This window comes from Panthera pardus, unplaced genomic scaffold (assembly GCF_024362965.1).
Source record: "Panthera pardus isolate Hobbes unplaced genomic scaffold, ASM2436296v1 HiC_scaffold_20, whole genome shotgun sequence".
Lineage (NCBI taxonomy): Eukaryota > Metazoa > Chordata > Mammalia > Carnivora > Felidae > Panthera > Panthera pardus.
In genome coordinates this window covers 68,553,429-68,573,700 of record NW_026526766.1, presented here as the reverse complement: position 1 = coordinate 68,573,700, position 20,272 = coordinate 68,553,429, and the positions used below count along the sequence as shown (strand labels likewise).

General features: G+C 46.1%; 1 long non-coding RNA gene across 2 annotated transcripts in view; it reads left to right on the top strand.

The window, feature by feature from the left end:
• The first annotated feature begins 928 nt into the window (after positions 1-928).
• LOC128778627 (uncharacterized) overlaps positions 929-20,272 on the top strand; it is a 124,176-nt gene continuing 104,832 nt past the window's right edge. For both annotated transcript variants that reach the window (XR_008424301.1, XR_008424300.1), the window contains exon 1: positions 929-1,106. This is a non-coding gene — a long non-coding RNA (uncharacterized LOC128778627). The remainder of the gene's footprint in view (positions 1,107-20,272) is intronic.

The window sequence follows — 20,272 nt, the reverse complement described above, 5'->3', positions numbered from 1 at the left end:
TACCCCCTTTCTTTAGGAATATAATGCATAAATTCTTTCTAAAATTGTTTTCAGGCTTTTTTTTTTTTTTGGTATTTCAGGGACAGGGAAATATTTTTTTTTAAAGAGGGAAATCATCATGAGGTTATTAACCTTTTATTCTTCCAAGTAATTCAATTAAAACTAATTTAAAATAAAAATAAAACATCTCCCATCAGTTGTGACATCATTTCATAAAAGGATGATAGTTTTAACACCCTACCCCCTCAAAAGAGAAAGGCATAATCTTGGAAAGAAAAATCATCTTTTCCAGGAAAGGACAGTTGGCCATCTAACACTTTCATTTTAAAGGACATTTTTTAAAACTTTAAAATAAAAATACAATGTAAAGTTGCATTTAATTATCTATGCTGCAGATAATATTTTTCTTGACACAAGTTGTCAATCAAGGTAAGTATATATGGGCTACACTGCAATACAAAGTGAGCTTGAGTCTCCCCAGCCCTTTTTGTCACTTCATTATTAATACTGTCATCAAAAATAAAATCGCCAAGAGGTTTATTGATGGAAAGCATACATTCTCGCTACTTCATTCAATTTGTAATATCCTGAGCACACTCAGAGAAATGTGTGAGCAACTCCGCTTACCATATTTTCCGCAACTTCTCTTTTCTTCCCCCAGATCAGGGAACAAAACTCATGACGGTGGCCCAGGAGTCTGACTGCTGAGGCTGGCAGGGAAGGACCTGCCAGGCTGTTTTCGTTTTTGTTTTTGTTTTCTGCCTGGCTACCCACAGTTAGGAGCACTTTATCTGTAGCCTAACGTGGAGCCATTGGAATGTATCTGAGTGGAGTGCCATGGACTTGACTTCGACACAGACAGCACTTTTCCAGACGTGCATATCTGAAACCACTAATCTAGTCCAATCCTCTTACTTTTCAGATGAGGAAGCTGGGGTCCAGGGCCCAGAGATCAACTTGAATCAAAGTGGATTGAGGATGCTCCAGTCAGAATTATGGAAATCAGGCCCACATCTCCCTGACTGCCAATATAGCTCTGACTTTTACCCTCATTCAGATATGTTCTCATGCCTGAGGCACTGTGCCCGCCGTGGAGCGCCATTCTGGTAAGTGAATGACTGCCTCTCTCATGTGTTAAATGTGTTAAATGCCCCAGGGATTCCAAAGCTGGATCCTTCCACAATCTTGAACTTTATTGCACTTGAACACACACACACACACACACACACACGCACGCACGCACGCACGCATGCACACACACACGCCCAGAGCAGAAAGGCATAATTACAGAAAGAAAAATCATCTTTTCCTGAAACTTATCTGAAGACTAAAGGCCTCACCCTAAACCTAAGTCTAAGGGACCTGGGGTCCTACTGCCTATTGTAGATGTCTCTGGATCTATCTGGATAGTAAATAGTATGTGCTATTTAATACCACTTTCAGGCTAAGCCCTGTGTCTAGCGTTCTACATACATGACCTCATTCATTACTCACAAGACCTTATGAAATTGAGATGAATGCACCCATTCTATAAGGACATCGAAGCCTAGCAAGCTTCTATGACTTTCCCAGAGTCACACAACAGATGAATGGCAGAATGTAAGTGCAAGTCCTTCTGCCAGATCCCAATGTATCCTAGACCAACATTCCATGTTGTCCAGGACCGGCTGTATGGCAGGTGCACAGGGAGAATTGAGAATTGCTCAGATGAAGAAATACAAAAGTAGCTTCCTTCTCCATCTGAAGATGCTGTTCCCCAATCAGGCCACCTCCAAAGTGATTCAGGAAATGTCCCATTAAATGTGAGCCACAGCTCTGACCATAATCTTCACACAGACTAAGGGTGTGCTAGCTTGTTACACTTTTAATTTAAATACTTGGTGTAAGTTCGATTTGAGACCTGGGGAAGTCCCTAGATCTCTCCCTTATGGCCGGGGGCTGGGCCGGGCTCCCTTCTGTTCTCTCACAATTGATTGTTCGAAGGGAAATGCTGGCCCTCACATGGACCCCTGCTGCACTTCATCTCACTGGATTTGGCTCATCGTTCCAGCCAACTGAGATCATTTAGAAGTTTGATTTTGTCATCAATCATTTTTTTCTATCCCTCCCAGCTGCGTGTCAGCCACAGATGTGATAAGCGGACTTTATATGTCTTTGTCCAAATCACTGGTACCAAATATTAAACAGGGCTAAGCACTGTTCTCTGGGGCCTACCTCTGCCATGATCCCAGGGCATTTGCATGAACCTTTATTCCAGAATATGTCCCATGACCTTATCGTGGTTTGGTTTTTTTTTTTGATGCTATATGCAAGCACATCAGGAGTTGAGCCTTGATATTATATGCCTTTTAATCCTCTTTGGGCACAATGCTGGCCACTGCAAAAAAGACCCAGTGTTTGCTGGGCAGGGTAATAAACAGAGCCATTGATTTGGTGTCGGAAGACTGAGGTTCAAGTCCAGCGGCTGCATGTAAGCTTGTTATCCTTCCAGGCCTCAGTTTCTCTGTCTATAAAGTAGGGATAAGGATCCCTACAGACAGCCTCATTCAGATGTGGTGGAGCTCAATGAATAACGGGCACGAACGTGCTTGTTCACCCACCCCTACCTAGTTGTGCTTTTATGACACATTTCTTCAATCTGAAATTTATTTCTCCTTCTTTATCTCATCAACACCACCCTCACCCTGCTCCCCTCCTTCTGTTTTTCTGGGAACCCTTCCTTGGCACCCTCTGGGAACCCTACCCTACCCTAGGTAGGCCATCACCACATCCTCTGAGCTCCCACAGCATCTGCCGACTTCACTGGGGCCCTTATCCTTTGTATGTCCCCAACTGTCTGGTTACTTGTCCATCTTCCCGTCCAGCAGATGGTCTTAAAAGTCAAGAGCTACACCTTATGTATCTTTGTCCCTGGCACCAGTGCAGGGACCTGGGACACAGAGGACACTCTATTATGGAACAAATATGAATGATCGTAAGCTGCAAAGTCAGCCCTGTTCTTGCATTAATTATGACTGCAGGGAGAGGTGTGGCGGCAAGGGTTTTTGCTCTCGGGCCAATGGCAAGTGTCACCATGAGCACACCTATAATGGGGCTGGATGTTCTTGGTTTATCCTTGGGGAGAAATGAAGGCGGATCTGATGACAAAGCCAGCTTCGAAGCTCTGTGAGAACAGGTAGCATGTCTGTTTTGTTACCACTGTCACAGGTTGGGACCCCCAGCAAGTAGACTCTGAGATGGAGATGGCCATGCAAGGACTTTACTGGGGAGCGTCTTTGGGATCAAGCCCTCTGGGATCGTGGGGGGAGCAGGTCTGGGCCGATGGAGAAGCCGAATTGCAATGCACTAGCAACAAAGGACTCAGCTGGTCCTGTGGAAACTGTGAGCTGGGGAAGGCCCTTCAGAGTTGTCTTGTCTGAGACAAGACCCTCCCATCGACCTGTCTTGGATGAAGGCTGCCTCAGGGAGGGAGTGAAACCTGGGGCCAGGCACTTCTCTCCAGCCTAGGACGTTCCCAGAGAGGGACACAGCTGAGGGTCTGCCAACACTCACAGCTGCTGGAAACACGACAGCCTAGGTGCCAGAACAGGGAGTGTCTGTGTGCCATGTCGCTGTGCCCGATCGTGTCTGGCCTACCGTGGCCCTCGGTGAACACACAGCGAGTGAATGAAAGAATCTGCAGCCAGTCTCTGGTGGAATCCTGTATGTTCCCTGTGGCACTTCCAACACCCATGCAGTCCATGCACCTCTAGAACGTATGACCCCCTGGCCAAGGCTGTGTGGGTGCTTGGCTCAGGGATGAGTCGGACGTGTTCTCTCCCCTTGAGAAGAAAAGCAGACACATAACCAGTCCTACCTCCCGGGGAGGACTTTATTTATTTATTTAAAAAAATTTTTTTGGGGGGCGCCTGGGTGGCTCAGTCGGTTAAGCGGCCGACTTCGGTTCAGGTCATGATCTCACGGTCCATGGGTTCAAGCCCCGCGTTGGTCTCTGTGCTGACAGCTCGGAGCCTGGAGCCTGTTTTGGATGCTGTGTCTCCCTCTTTCTCTGACCCTCCCCTGTTCATGCTGTCTCTCTCTCTGTCTCAAAAATAAATAAAGGTTAAAAAAAAATTTTTTTTAATTTTTTTTAAGTTCACCTATTTTGAGAGAGAAAGAGAGGCAGAGAGAGGGAGAGACAGAATCCCAAGCAGGCTCCGCACTGTCAGCACAGAGCCCCACACAGGGTTTGAACTCACAAACCGTGAGATCATGAGCTGAACAGAGATCAGGAGTCAGACACTGAAGCAACTCAGCCAACCAGGCGTCCCCCAGGAGCGGAATTTAAGGTGACTGAGCTCAGAAGGCTGTGATAGCACAGACAAGGCAGACAGCTTCTTGAAGAAGGAGACATTGGAACAGAGGCCGGAAGGACAAGAAACAGGAAGACTAGGCAAACGCACAGTGGAAACCAACAGCGCTGACCTGACAGCCCACGTGGACCCTGTGGTGGAGGCAGGCCAGGCCAGCTCTCAGGGCCTTATGTGCCAGACCGCAGAGCCTGCACCGAGGCAGCGAAGAAGGGTTTAGGCAGAGGGCCGACAGCCCGGTTTTCTCCGAGGGACATGGGGTTCCGTTCCTCATGTCATTTTCTCTCCAGGAGTTCCATAGGAACCAGCCACCTAAGCACATACCATACCCATGGCCTCCACCCAGAGCACAGTGTGAACTGTCCCCACTGCTGAGTCCCCTGACAGGTTGCGGGAGCCACTGCCCCTCGGAAGGAAGGGTGTGTTCTTGCCTTGACATGCAGGCCAGGAGCTCCTGAGGGTATGACCTCAATGAAAGGAAACCCAGTCAACACAGAGAAGTCGAGGCGACTCTTCCTACACCAAAGGAGCAGTATCACACAGCGGGGAGTCAACTGCTCAGGGAGTCCGCGTGGGCTGGCTTACATCCACTCTGGGCTGCTTACTGGATCCCTGGTAGGGGCAAGTCACAAACCCTCAATCCCCTCATCTGTAAAATGAGAAAAAGCATTGAACCACACTAATAAGGACACTCCAGGTAACCCGATGATGAGATATGGTTTTATGTGTATCAGATTGACAAAGCTTTTTAAAAGATAATGATCAGGGGCGCCTGGGTGGCTCAGTCGGTTGAGCGTCCAACATCAGCTCAGGTCATGATCTCGCAGCTTGTGAGTCTGAGCCCCGCATCCAGCTCTGTGCTGACAGCTGGGAGCCTGGAGCCTGCTTCAGATTCTGTGCCTCCCTCTCTCTCTGCCCCAACTCACTCACGTTCTGTCTCTGTCTCTCTCAAAAATAAATAAACATCAAAATAAATAAATAAATACATACATACATAAATAAATACATAAATAAAAGATAATGATCAGTGCTGATGAAGGTAGATAATAGAAGCTGGCTCATTGACTGTGGGTGGGTGTGGTGGATTGAAGTCAACAATTAAGCATCAAGTCTTTGAAATTCACATATCCTTTTACCCAGAGATTACACTTCTAGGAATTGACTGTAAGAAAATAATTGAGACATAAACGGCAGGAAAATGTATGTTAAATGGTGTTTAGCAAAGCTTATTTATGAAAGCAAAAATTTCCATGTATGGAAATAACCTACATGTCCCTCAACATCTATTAGCAGATAATTGTGTTAATAAATTACAGCACACCCTTGTGTTTGGATATGTTTGGCTACTATGCAGCAATGCAAAATTAGACTTGCAAATTTGATTTACTAACATTAAAAAGGGTTGCAATCTAATGCTAAGAAAAAAGAATAAAACTTATTTATATTCCAATCCCAATTTTATAACCACAATAAAAACTAGAAAAATCTCTTTTGTTGTTATTGTTATAAAATTGTGATTGAAATGTCATTTTGTATGTTTTCACTGAATGTTGTGTTATAAGCAACTGGTTACCAACAAATGAACTCATTATTAATCTGGGGGACTAGGGCAATTCTAATTTCCTCCTCCTTTTTTGTAAAACTATTTTAAGCATTCCACCATTATTGCTTCCATAATTTTAAAAAAATGTTTATTTATTTTGAAAGAGAAACAGCGAGCAGGGGAGGAGCAGAGAGAGAGTGAGAGAGAGAGAGAATCCCAAGCAGACTCCTCACTGTCAGCACAGAGCCTGACGCAGGGCTCAAACTCACCAACCATGAGATTGTGACCTGAGCTGAAATCAAGAGTCAGACGCTGAACTGACTGAGGCACTCAGGCACCCCTCTGTAATTTTTTTATGATCAGAAAAATCAGAACATAATTTTAAATACATTACTAATAATGTATGCCTCTCAGGACTCCTGTAATGACGAATAAGATAGTACACACGAAGGAGCACTATAAACAGTAAACCCTGTATGTACATGAGAATGTATTCCTTTCTGAACCTCTGCATTTCCTTGTATGAAGTCATCTTGCAGTAAGAAGGATGTCCATGTTGAGGTCCTGGTGCCCTGGAAAGTTTTTGGTAGGCTACAGAGGATTTATTAACAGTCTCTGAAGGATGCCTCTTGGTTATCTATCTCCCTGGTCCTTCCTGTCTCTCCAGTCCCACTGTCCTGTCCTGGTTCCGATCACCATCACCCCCTTCCTGTACCACCACATCAGCCCTGTTTTTGCTCCTTTTCTGTCCTGGATCCTGGTCTCCTTCAGCCCTCACGCTGCAGCCACAGGGATTGTTCCACTGTGTGCCTCTGACCATGTTATTCCCATGCTGTTGCCAAGGGGGAAAGTCCAAGCTTCTTGGTGTGGTGCATGAGGCCGTGAGTAATCTAGCCTCCATCCAGTTCTCCAGGGACATCTCCTACTTCCCCACCATGCCTGAAAACACAACGTTGGTTCCAGCCAAGCTCTATTACATTAGTTACCCCCAAACACTCCATTCTTTTTTAATTCTTCCATCTTCCCACAATGCTTTTTCTCCCTTGTTCATCCTGAAGACTCCCGTTCAGCCTTTCCAGGCATTCTCTGTTGTCTTTTCTCTACTCCCCAGCTTATGCCCAAAGATGTCACTTGTGAGACGTTCACAATGCTAATGAAGGTAATTCTTTACATGTCTGTAAATTACATGTCCTCCATTGGACCACGAGCTCCTTAAAAAGGTATCCTATTCACCTTTGAAACATTGCCACCTAGCACATGACCACTATAGTCCAGGGATTCCTTAGCATTTTCTCAAATAAACTTTGTCAGAATTGTACCCCATGGCATAAAGGAAATCATACCTACATTTGCCCTGGCTGCTCTGTAATTCTGACTTCACTAAGTCCCCAGCCACCCAAGTGATCTCTCATAGTTGTCATCTGGAGGACAGGGGAGCATTAGGGGAAAAGCAGAGCCCCTCAATTACCAATTCTGACAATCCTCATTTTAGCTCAGGTCTCCCCATGCAAACAGACAGTCGACATGTGATTGGAGAAGAAATAGAAGTATGTTTCTATTAAAACCATGTTCCTTAGGTTGTCACTCTGAATTTATATCCCTCTGGCCCTTGCCAAGTTGGCTCTTGGCTATACTGTGTCCTGAAATGAGAGCATTCTTCTTATAGCCCCAGGAGATGCCTACAATGCCTGAAGATTGAAAACAGACCTTGCAACATAGATTTGGGAATTTGTAGAGTCCAAAGCACCACTGTCCTATATAACCTGCCCCAGATAACATAGCATCCCTTTGTACCTCTGATTAGAGCTTTGTTGGGTAGAAGAATTCACTGCTTGAAAGATGCTCCTGTTACCCAAGAGGAGGGGCAAGAAATACAGCTGGGATGGTGACAGTCAATCAGCTCAGGGTACAGGAAAATGCCACCCAGAGTTTCTGGGTTTTGGCCTTTGGACAGAACCAACCATGGGGTATATGCGCATCTAGATGTTTAAATCAATAAAAGAAAACTATTTTCAGGTGCCTACTATTTATAGGGTCCCTTGCTGAATCTGGTGGGGAATGAAGAGTTGAGCAAGAAGGTCATTGCCCCCAAACTGTTCATTTCTACTGGAGAGGAAGTCTAGATCTTAATAGCCATGACTTACAGGAGAATAGGAAACATAGAAAGTGCTATGTGTGTGCCAATGGGTGATACGGGATGGTGAAAGGAGCACAGAGTTAGCAGCCGAACAGATTTCAGGCTCAAATACAAGTTTAGCCTGTTGCCTTTAGGCAAAGTCCTGCACCTCTCAGAGCCTCAGTTTCCTCCACTGTAAGATGGGCTCCCACAGCCACTTCGTAAAGAAAGAGTTAGGAGGAAATTGAGTGAGACGGAGCAAGCGAGGACCTGAACTGTAGTAATCCCTGGCTTCTCTCCCTTTCACTGCTCTGACCAGCAGTGACTCCATATGGACCTGGTGACTCCATAGATAACCCTGGGCAAGCACAGGTCCCAGGGGATGGCAGGAAGGGAGAGCAGAGTCTGAGGTGAAAGCCTTTGCCCTATGCTTTCATTTTTCAGAAAAAATGTCTTCCTGTTCGATGACCTTCAGCCTGCATGTCTTTGGACTTAGCAAATGCTATGTCAGACAGGTTAAATGCTTTTGGTTCACTTGGATTACAATTTCTGGCAGCCTGAGAAACTGAGCTGGGCTCACTTAGACCAGGAGCTTAGGCGTCAGGCAAGCAAACCATCCCCTGCCTGGTGAATTAGATGAACGCCTGTCCTAAAGAGGAGAGTGATGGGGTCATCCCTAGGGATCTTCCTGTCCAGAAGCAAGATATTCGTGACCTGAGCCCAGCCTCCCAGATGAGTTGCCCCTTGATCTATGAAACAGCGAGATCCATGAGAGCAGGCGGCCATCCGATCCAGCCAACATCCCATTTCTAGGTCAAATATTGAGTCCTCAGGAATCTGGCTTTCCATGCTTGTGTCAGAAAAAAGTCTTCACTATTAACTCTTAGCTTACCCACAACTTGCCTGTGGAGGCTCCTTTTCTACCACCTCCCCTTATGGATGGAAGGATAAATGAACGAAGAGACACAAATGTGCTTGCAGACCTCGTCCTGAAATCATCAAAGAGGTGCAACAGGGAGCTCACTGGGATATGTGGCACTATTATTTCTCTCTTTCTAGTGGGGAGGTTTTATGAATTGACTGTATCCCCCAAAATTCATATGTTGAAGTTCTAACTCCAAAGTGATGGAGATACGGCCTTTGGGAAGTAATTAGGGTGAGATGAGATCTTGAGTAATTAGGGTGCGATGAGAGCTTGTTCTCTGTCTTTCTGTAAGCACACATTGAGGAAAGGTGATGTGGGCATACAGTGAGAAGGCAGCCATCTGCAGACCAGAAAGGAAGCCCTCATCAGAAACCAACCATACTGCCTCCTTGACCTTGGACTTGCCACCTCCAGGGCTGTGAGAAAATAAATTACAGTTGCCTACCCTCCCATTCTAGGGACTTTTGGTATGGCGGCCTGAGCTGCCTAACACAGGAGGGAAAGACGATTCTTCTCTAGCGTTGACACCATCGTCCACCCACATGTCCCAGCCAGAGCCCCGAGAGTCGTCCTTGACGCCCCTCCTCCTTCTACCTGCCTCACCTAATCAACCACAGTGTCTTAAAAAAACACATTTCTCCAACCTGCCTGGTTCTCTGCTGGAGCTCCACCAGAGGACTCACCAGGTCCTCTGCACGCCCTGGACCTGTGCACTAGTTCCTACCCCTAGCATTTCTCCCTAGGACTGCAGCAGCAGCCTCTCGATGGTCTCCTGCCTTTGCTCTTACCATCCCAATCCAGCCTCCGAGTGACCAGTTACAAAACCTGAGCTGGCACTGCCCTGCGTAATGCCCCTCGTGGGTTCCCGTTCATCCAAGCTTGGCCCGTTACCTGGACCCAACAAGGCTTCAGATAACCTGCCTCTGCCTACCTCAAAGCCTCATTTGTCGCCTCCGCATGACGCTCCCCATCCCCTGACCCACCGTACAGGCTCAGCAGGCCATCCTCTCTCACATTTCTGCAACTTCACATTCCCTAGTCTGCTTTCCTGACTTCCACTCTCCCTCTTCCCCCAGCAAATTCCTCCTTCTCCAAGGCTTCTCCAAAGCTCAGCTTAAGTCTTTCCTCTCCATGGAGTCTTCTCTGCCAGCCTCCCAAGCCCTCCCTCCAGGGTTGGAGACTTCCTTTGGGCTCCCATGAACCCTAGCTCATGACCATCCTGATGTTTATTGTGGGGTATTTTCATCGGCCAATTCCTTACTGGTCTGTCTCCCTTTTAGAACCAGGGTACAGAGTTTGCTGGGGCTGCCATAACAGAGCGCCATAAGCTGGGTGGCTTAAAACCACATGAATTTATTTTCTCACAGTTCTGGAGACTGGAAGTCCACAATCAAGGTGTTAGCGGGCTTGGTTTCTTCTGAGGCCTCTTCCTGGCTTTTGTAGACGGTCATCTTCTCCTCCGTGCGTGTCCACATGGCCTTCTCTCTGTGAGCTACATCCTCTTCTTGCAAGGACACCGGTTGTGTTGGATCAGGGCCCACCCTAATGACCTCGTTTTAACTTAATTACTTTTTAAAGTCCTATCTCCAAATAAATAAAATAAAAGTCCTATCTCTAAGTACACTAGGGTTTAAGACTTCAACATATGAATTCTGGATGGGGATACAATTCGGCTCCTAACAACCAGCCCTGGGCTTCTTGAGAACAGGCCCTATGTCTCCTTCATGCTACATCATCAGATCTGGCCCAGAGCATGGGTCATGGCAGATGTCTCAGGAATTATCTGTGGAATGAAGATACTCCAGGGAATTCTGAGCCAGTCAGAGAGACCTGTTCTCTCTTTTCCATGGAGGCCAACTCCAGGGACCCCCTCCTCAAGTCCCATTCATTGTTTGAATCAGACAAACCAATCAAATGCTTAAAAGTTGCCAAGACAGTGACAGAGAACATACGATACTGGGAAGATTGTTTTGCTGGGGACAACCGGCCTGGACTCCAATCCAGGGTCCGTAGTAGCTGACTGTCCTCAAGGACAGTTAACTTCTCTGAGCTTTCATGCCTTCAAATGAAAAATGAACCCCTGGAAGAGAGCCAGTGGTTTTCATTCCTGGCTGTCCATTAAAGCCTTCTGTGGAAAGGCTTGAGCATTGATACTTCTTAAAGGTCCCCTAGGTGATCTGATGGCCAGAGTTGAGCGCCTCTAAGATCGAAGACAGACATGGTGACCTGTATCAGCTGTTGTGAGGAGCCCCTGATCTTACTAATGAACTTTGCTGGGAGGAGGAGCAGTATTTGTCCTGGTTTAGGTAACAATGGGAAGAGTTTCAAAAGTTCCCCATCTCTGAGCGGTTTCAAGTTCTTGGCAGATGGTAGAAAGGAAGAAGCAAAGCACAGATGTATTAACTCATTCGCCGCGCCGGGCACTGCGTTAGGTATGCGATGTCACAGAGTCACCACCACCCTGGGAATGTTCTGCCTGTGTCACAGCAAGGAGACCTGGACTCGGAGAAGGCAGATGACCTGCCTAGTGTGGCGTGCTTGTGGGAGGAGGGACTAATGCTGAGGTGAGTACCGTCCGCACATCCCATCCTTGTGGCGTTATAACGTGCAGAGTGGTGACCTTCCGGAGCCTGGGCCCAGGACGGTGGCATCCAGCAGGTGCTCCACAAAGATTTGCCAGGGGAAGGACAGGAAACAGCACTTACTGAGCGCCCCCATGTGCTGTGCTATGTTTGTACGCTCTCACCTCATCTGAGTTTGGTAGCATTACCTGATGGTACAGACAGCTGGAGAGGGTAAGTAACTTTCTCAATATGCTTCAGCAAAAACAAGGAAAAAAAAAAAAAAGACAAAGCTAACTCTTCCTAAGGATTAGTAAAGGTCAGACAGCTCGTGTGTGGCTGGATCAGAGATTCCCAACCCAGGTTTCTCCGACTCCAGAGTTCACGCCTCCCCTCCCCACACTCCACTCCCCGACACATTCAGGACTTTGCCGGGCATCTTCCTGGAGGCACTGACATGAGCTCACAGACACTTCCTCTTTTTCCACGTGACGGGGTCTGTCGGAAAGGGGGCTGTGGCTGCATGTCAAATGCTGCCCACGCTCTCCGCTGCGTGGAGCCCCGGAGTCCTGGGTCCAGAGTGGAGTCTTAGGACAGAAGCGGCGTGTGCCGGTACGGAACCCTGTGCCCTGGGTAGGCTGCCCTTCTTAGGGTTACGTAACCAAAACTCGGAAGCTCGAAAAAGCTCCCTTGGCTCCACACAATTTCCAAGTCCAGACCAGACCCAGAGGGGGATTCCCTCTCGAATGCCAGGTATAAGTTCTGAGTGAGTATGAACTGAGCATGTCTGGGGACAAGAGGTAGGGGTGATGGTGGCTGTTGAGCTGAGGCTTTAGCACTCCCAGAGATGAGGAACTTCCCCCAGTAGAAGCTGGCTCAGAGGACAATCGTGCTCCGTGCTCCCCTTCTGCCCGCTAGAGGCTCGCCTGGACTTTGAGTGAGGCTGCAGGCACCAGGGGGGTTTTCCCTAGGAAGCCAGAATAACCAAGGCTTGCAAAGTTAAAAATAAGAGCTTAGATGTGGAAGGCATAGCTCAGCCCTCCAACTGAGTGATTCATAGCATGGAGGTGGGGCTGGCTCTGCCCTTTCATTTTCAGCTTCCTTCAAGAGGTTCCGAGGGAGATGTCTCTTCTGAATTGAAAGCAGGAGAAGAGTATCTGAATTATCTTAGTCTTTTGTCCTGTGGTACAAGCCCAACCATAAGACAGAGGCCTATTTTATAAATGACAGCTCCCTTCGCTAGCAGAAGGGGCTGCTGTCATTTAAATCATGGCACTTGTGACCGTTGGGAAGCACACAAATGTTGTGGCTATGGCACCAACTTTCGAGCTGATGTTTTCTGAGTTCAACCCTGACTCCATGCCCCGTGCTGGGTAACATTGGGCAAATTCCTTTACCTCTCTGAGCCTCAGCTTCTTCACCTGCAAGACAGAAGCCATAACAATAGAAACTAAAATGTATTGAGTGCTTCAATGTTGCCAGGCACTTTGAGTGTTAGGAGGGATTTAAACTCAGCCGTGCAGCCTCCTTACCAAACCATCCCCCCACCCTCCCGCCCATGGTACTAAGTGTGTCAAAGCAGCTGTCGGCAGCTTCGATGGCTGACGTGGCATTTGTATTTCAGAGCTGTTGTTTAACTTTTGCTCAGTGAGGCAGACCCAATAGGAATGATGTTCCCGTTTTAAAATGAAGAAATGATGCTCAGAGAGTTTGAGTGGCTTTTCCGAAATGGCAAAGATGGGTCTGAGCCCAAGGCATAATCACAGTGCTAATGTGCCAGGCGGATGCCTTCCAGATGTCTCCATAGAGTAGTGGTTCTCAACCAGGGGTGATTTTCCCCTCCGGGGACATGTGGCAATGCCCGGAGATGGTTTGGTTCTCACAACGAGGGAAGGAGGAACTATTGTTTCTGGTGTAGAGACTACTAGACTCTTAAACCTCCTGCAAGGCTCAAGACAGCCCCCACAACAAGGAATTAACCTGCTGTCGAAGGTCACTAAGGCCAAAGCTGATACAGACTAAAGCAGTAAGTCAAAGTGTTTCTATTTTACAGCTGACAAAGCTGAGGCTTAGAGGTTAAGTAACTTCCCCAGGGTCACATGGATAGGACATGGTAAAGAGGGCGTAAAAGCCAGACAGTTTGAATTTATACCTGGCTTGGTAACCACTAAGTGCTTACAAACATTATTTATTTTTTAAATGAAGTATTTGATAAACACAAAAATATATATCTGTAAGTATGAAAGCTAATGATATAAGGAGCCATTAAAAAAAACAACATTAATTGGGGCACCTGGGTGGCTCAGTCAGTTAAGCGTCCAACTTTGGCTCAGGTCACGATCCCACCGTTCGTGAGTTTGAGCCCTGCGTCGGGCTCTGTGCAGACAGCTCAGACCCTGGAGCCTGCTTCGGATTCTGTGTCTCCCCCTCTCTCAGTGGCCCACCCTCGCTCGCACTCTGTCTCTCTTTCTCCGTCAAAAAAAACCCAAAAAAACAAAAAACAAACCCAGAAACATTTTAAAAAGTAAATAAGACATTAAAAAAAAACATTAATTGTAATCCTCACCACAACTCCGCTGAAAGATAAATATTATTGTCCTTTCTTTACAAATGAGGAAAGTGAGGCATGGAGAGTATAAGTCACCATCCGAGGCCACACAACACATGACGCCATTTTAGGCGATTAACGTTTGCTTGAGTGGCTTAGATTAGCATGCTTCAAAATCTACAGATATCAGAGCAACACAGTCATCAAAGAACTGAAAAACACCTGCTACAAATACAAAAGGAAATATTTCTATAGATCTGATTGACATCAGGAAAAACTACGTTTAAAATCTGGGAAATTGTGTCCTATCCCACTACACCTTCTTTAAAAGAAGAAAGGGATAAGAAGAGAGGAGGAAGAGGAGGAAGAGAGCTCGTGGAGGCCTGAGATGAACTGCATTGTAAGCTGAAATTCTATCCATGATGTTCCCAACTCATAATGCCAAAAGAAGTTAGATGAAAATAATAAAGCTACCGAATTCTGATCATACGGGAATTTTTTTCATGTATGAGTGAGTCTGAGTGAGCAATCCCAGAACATGAACGGTAGTTTTTATGACAAAGGACACTGACCACAGTGGCCCCACTTCCTTTTGTCTGACAGAACCCTGACCTGCTTTGCGGTCATCGGAGACACAACTGGCCTTCACGTAGGGGTGGGGCCTTCACTAGAAGGTAAGAAGACAGAATTTCTCCTCCAAAGCCCATTAGTTCCCTTTCCACAGGCCCCATAGAGTGGGAAGGCAGGACTGGGTGTAGCCTTTGCCTGGGAGGCTGTCAGATTGAGATGACCAAGAAAAAGTGAGGGGGCAGTTGGAGGAAATAAGTTTGGATTGAAACTTTGTGTTAGGGGAGGACCACAGAGATGTCAGGAAGTTTCACATTTTGACCTGATCAGTTCATTACAGTAGGAAGGGAGAGGGGTTGTAGGCACCAGACAAAACTGAGTGTTCTCCGTTCAAATAGAACCAGAGTCCTGAGTATACACTGAATCTTCCAGGGAAATTTAAGCATGACTCTGGTATCATGGAGGGTAGAGTATGTCCAGCGGGGACCCAACAGGTCTAGAAACGTGACCAATAAGCAAAGCATGCCAAAATCCACGGGGGTGGCGAGAAGTAATGTTCCTGAATGTCACTAACAACATAACTCAGAGGACAGTACAGTGTGTCTACAAAAAAGTTATCTCCCTTTCCTTTCTCATGGAGGGTGGCCAAGGCAATAGTGGAAAGAAAAATTATTGCTTGAAATATCGTCAATGAAAAGCAAACAAAAATGTGATTCAAATCTATCCCTCAGTGATTTGGAAAAGAAATAATAAACCAGATGTCATCTGAAATAACAGTGGAAACAAAATAAGTAAACATTAGTATCAGTAAACTAGATGAAAAACTGGTGCATATATTGTGGAGGCTGGACTTGGCAAGTCCCAGATCTACAGGATAGACCTTCAGGCTGGAGACCCAGGGAAGAGTTGCAGTTCAAAGTCAAACGCTAGCTACTGAAAGAATTCATTCTTGCTCTGGGGAGGTCAGTGTTTGTTCTATTAAGGCTTTCAATTAATTGGATGAGGCCCACCCATATTACAGAGGGTAATTTGCTTTGCTCAGAAGTCCACTGATTTATGTTAATGAATTCCAAAGCTCACTTTTACAGAAACATCCAGGATAACGTCTCGACCAAATACCTGAACACGATGGCCCAGCCAATCTGACACATAAAGCAAACCATCACAACTAATTTATGGCAGTAGTCTTTGTGTAGTGCTTTGTAATTTCAGTGCAAATTTTTAGCCTTTATTGATTCTTTCTTTTAATCCACTCCATACATTTTTTTGTGGATTAGCAAATTGAGGTCGAAATGCTGAGTAACCCCCCAGACACAACTAGGAAGCGTCTTGACCAGGTTCTCTGACCCATTTCACAGTGGTGCCAACACAGCCAGACTCCAGAGCTGTGCCCCTTCCCTGGGGTCAGACTCGTCTTTGAAAATAATAATCCAAAAAGAAAGACTGATGTGAACCTATCAGCCAAAAGAATTTATTATTGTGGGTGCCAAAGAGGAGGGCATAAGACTGAGGAATACCTCTCATATTCTTCGTTTGTAATGTTACCTATGAGCAATGGTTTTACTAATACCCTCTTTTCCTTATTAGAGAAGATCTGGTCCAACCTTGAAGGTATTTTCTTTAAAACAGATGTCTTTTTAGGGGCACCTGGGTAGCTTCATCAGTTAAGCATCTGACTTGATTTCAGCTCAGGTCATGATCTCCTGGTTCATGAGATCAAGCCCCACGTTGGACTCTGCACTGTTAGTGTGGGAGCCTGCTTGGGATTCTCTCTCTCCCTTTCTCTCTGCCCCTCCCCTGCTCACTCTCTCTCTCTCACTCTCTCCAAATAAAAAAATAAATAAAGTTAAAAAAAACAGATGTCCTTTTAAAAATCAGTTTCATACATGAAGCTTTTATATATTCATTCCAGTTACTTGTTTGTTCAGTGTCCCTCATATGCCAAGGAAGAAGGTAAATCCCCAGTAGTAAAGCACTGGACACGAGACACAAAAGTGTACATGCTGTATGATTCCATTTAGATGAAGTTCAAGAACAGATAGAATATTCAAGAAACTCAGAATAGTGAGTACCTTTGGTGGGCAGGCTGGAGACACACAGGAGGCTTCTGGGTGTTGGAAATGGTCCGTATCTTGATCAGAATAGTTGTTAACACAGACGTATATGTAAGCGAAAAATCACCGAGCTTGTACACCTGAGATTTGTGAGCTTTATTGCCTGTATGGTATATCTAAATTGTATTAATTTGTAATGTTTATTTATTTTTGAGAGAGAGAGAGACACACACAGAGTGCGAGCGGGGGAGGGGCAGAGAGAGAGGGAGACACAGAATCTGAAGCAGGCTCCAGGCTCGGAGCTGTCAGCACAGCTTTTTAAATTTTAAAAAGAAATGTTATCTTAGAAGAAAAACAGAAGAATAGTTGGGGCAGGGGGACAAAAAACAAATCAGCATCGGGAAGTGCTCATTTCCAGCATTGCGCTGGTAAGTGGAACCATGAGCAAAATAAGAACATAACAGGGACACAGGGGTGGCTTAGTTGGTTGAGCGTCCAGCTTTGGCTCAGGTCATGATCTCACGATTCAGAAGTTCGTGCCCCACATCGGGCTGTCTGCCATCAGCACCAAAGCTGCCAGGGCAGAGCCTGCTCAGATCCTCTGTCCCCTTCTCTCTCTGCCCCTCCCCCACACGTGCTCTCTCCCTCTCTCTCTCTCTCTCTCTGTCTGTCTCTCTTTCTTCTCTCTCTTTAAAAAATAAATAAACATTAAAAAGGGGGTGGGGGGACATACCAGGTGGACATTTGTGGCAGAGTCAAGGGAGGCAGCAAGACCATAGGACTAGCACCTTTTTCAGTAGAAGCTTGCAGAGCAAAGCCCAACTCCGGGATGGGATGGAAGGAAGAAAGGAAGTTGGGAAATTCTGCTTAACACAATGAAATCACAAATATGCTATCTCCCGAGCATCTTGGGGAAGGGGTGAATGCAAAGCCCCACATTTTCTTAGGAGATTTACAAGTCAAAGAATGAAGTGAAACATGACCTATTGTACTAGCAAGGTTTGGAAAAGCGAAACTGCTTTTTGCTCTAAAGCATGATTTCCAAAAATCTGGAGCCATCACGTGTGGATGAGTAGGTCATATCTCCTGTGGGATCCTCGAGGAAATGGTATGTGGTCTGGTGGTGGGCCAAAGGAGTTACCTAACATTTTGGTTGAAAGCTCTGGTATGATGAAACCTCCTGGGTGAATGTTTTATGTCCCTGACCATGAAGACCCTTCCAGGGTAGGTGCAGATTTCTCTTTACATCCAGGAATAAAAGCTCTATAGAGTGGCATTGTTCTCTTCCTAACCCATGCTCCCCAGAGACTGTTCTCAGATGACAAACAAACAAGCAAACAGCTGCAGGCATGGATTTCTGGATTTTTTGATGGTTTCTAAGAATTGTTTGGGGATTTGGTGAAAAGAGAATTCTCCCGAATAGAATCATCTTGGATTTTCCAATTACATGCTCTAATTGCAACAAAGACCCAGGGCTCTAAGTCAGTCTGCAGCCTGTGTGCTTGACTCATTGGAAGCAGAGGGAGCTGGCCAAGACCAGTGTGGCCGCGGCCTGGCAATTGCCTTTGATTGGACTCTGCTGCCAGACTGAGTGTGAAGGATCCGGGCCATGTCCCCCAACGATTTTGACTAAGAATTCCACACTTCGTTTCTGAAGAAGCGTGCTCTGAGCCATTGTGGCCGCCGAGTTGAGGGGCTAGCAGGGACTTCACTGGGCTTCTTACAAGCAATGCTTGTGGGGCTGGATCCATCCTGGTGGAAGATTCCTAGATGCCAAACCCTCCTGGTAAGGAATGTGCCAGCTGCCAACCATCTTCTAACCACCATCACAGCCTAGGGGCAGTGACCATATCTCCAAAATCCGAGACATATGAGTGTAAGAGGAGCATAGTGATCTGGGCAGGATTAATCTAGCAGTCATCTTGCCAAATGTTTATTACTCTTCCAGAATGGTCTCTGTTCCTTCACCTTTTAGCCACTTCCCTTCTCCTCCTCTTCCTCCTCCTCCTCCTCCTCCTCCTCCTCCTCCTTCTCCTCTTCCTCCTCTCTCTACTTTTCTGTCTCTCTCCTGTGTGTTCAATCATAACCTTTATTTCCCTTCTTTTCTAAACTTTCTAAATCTTGACATTTTAGCTGAGGACTTCCTTTTAGATATGGAAATTGATTTCAAGGAAAAACTAAGAAAAATCCTTGACACTATAAAACACTGGAACAGGGGAAATGAACGCTCAAGTGATCACGTGGTGAGCCATGCAACATGACATCATTTCCGTTCAGCCATATCTATCGCCTCTGCCAGGCATTGTGCCAGATGCTTCAGAAGATCAAGGTGGGATGGAAGGATACAAAATGGATGCACTGATAATAGCCAGCGCTTAACAAGCATTCTCTTCATGTCACTTTCTGTGCTAAGCTTTTTCTATTTATTCACTCATTTAATCCTTTCAAAACTTTATGAGGAGGGCTCTGTTGGCCCTCTATTACAGAAGGGGAACCTGAGGCTTAGAAGTTAAATACCTTGACAGGAATGACCAGCTAGTTAGTGGGGAGGCTGTCTGATCCCAGAGCACTAAGCTGTGTGCAGAGCCCTTCATTCACATTGTCTTACTCTGTTGTCACAACTAACTTGCAAAGTAGGCTGTGTCATCCCTGTTTCAGAGATGATGAAACCGAGTCAGAAAGGTTAAGTAGCTTATTTAATATCCCACAGCTAACCAGTGACATGAAAATTTGAACACAAGCTTGTTTATCTCTAGAGCGTATATTCTTTCCACCAACTCATGTGGCCACAGTCTCCAAAATTAAGGATCCCTTCATTTACTAAGAATATTAAGACATATAAACAGCTATGGAGCGTCTTCAGGAAGACAAGGTGTGGAGGAAGAGAGGCCATCTCTGGTTGAAGGTAAAGAAAGGCCTCCTGGGGAGGGAAGCACTGGGAGGGGCTGAGAGGGATTAAAAACCATGGCCCAACAACTGCTCCACATCTCCAAGCAGCAATGATGGCCTTAGCCTGGCTTGCTGTGTGGGGGTCTTAGTTCTCAATCTCTCTCTCTCTCTCTCTCTCTTTTGGTTCAGAAATCTTCTGGCAGAAATCTTTGGCAGAAGGATATCCAAATAGAAAAAGTAGAAGGAATTATTATGGAATGGTTATAGTTTTCCAAGAATATTACACAATGTTTTGCATACTATCAAAAAACCCACCTTTGATTAGTAATAATGACTACTTCGAGCTCTGGTGGCATCTTTCACCCAAACGCCTACCTCACAATCAAGGCAGCCTCATCATCAATAAGGAGACTGCCTCCCTGTCCTGATTACTATCTTAAAGTGGGGAAATGTTTCCAGGGCAGCCAAGATGGGATCTGTAAGTGGGTCACTAAGCCTCATAGAGAGGAGTCCCAGGATCCTCCCTCCCTCTCTGAGCTTGCTTTCTTGGCCCCCAGAAATGGCACATTTGTGTTGAGTGCCCGCTTTGGGTCAGGGACTGTGCTGAGGCTGGGAGATGTGATGGCCTCCGTGGAAATGAGGCAGAGGTGCTGCTATACCAGAAATGCCTCCAAATCTCTGCTCACGGTGAGGTCCTCCTGCCTGTTGCATAATGCAAAT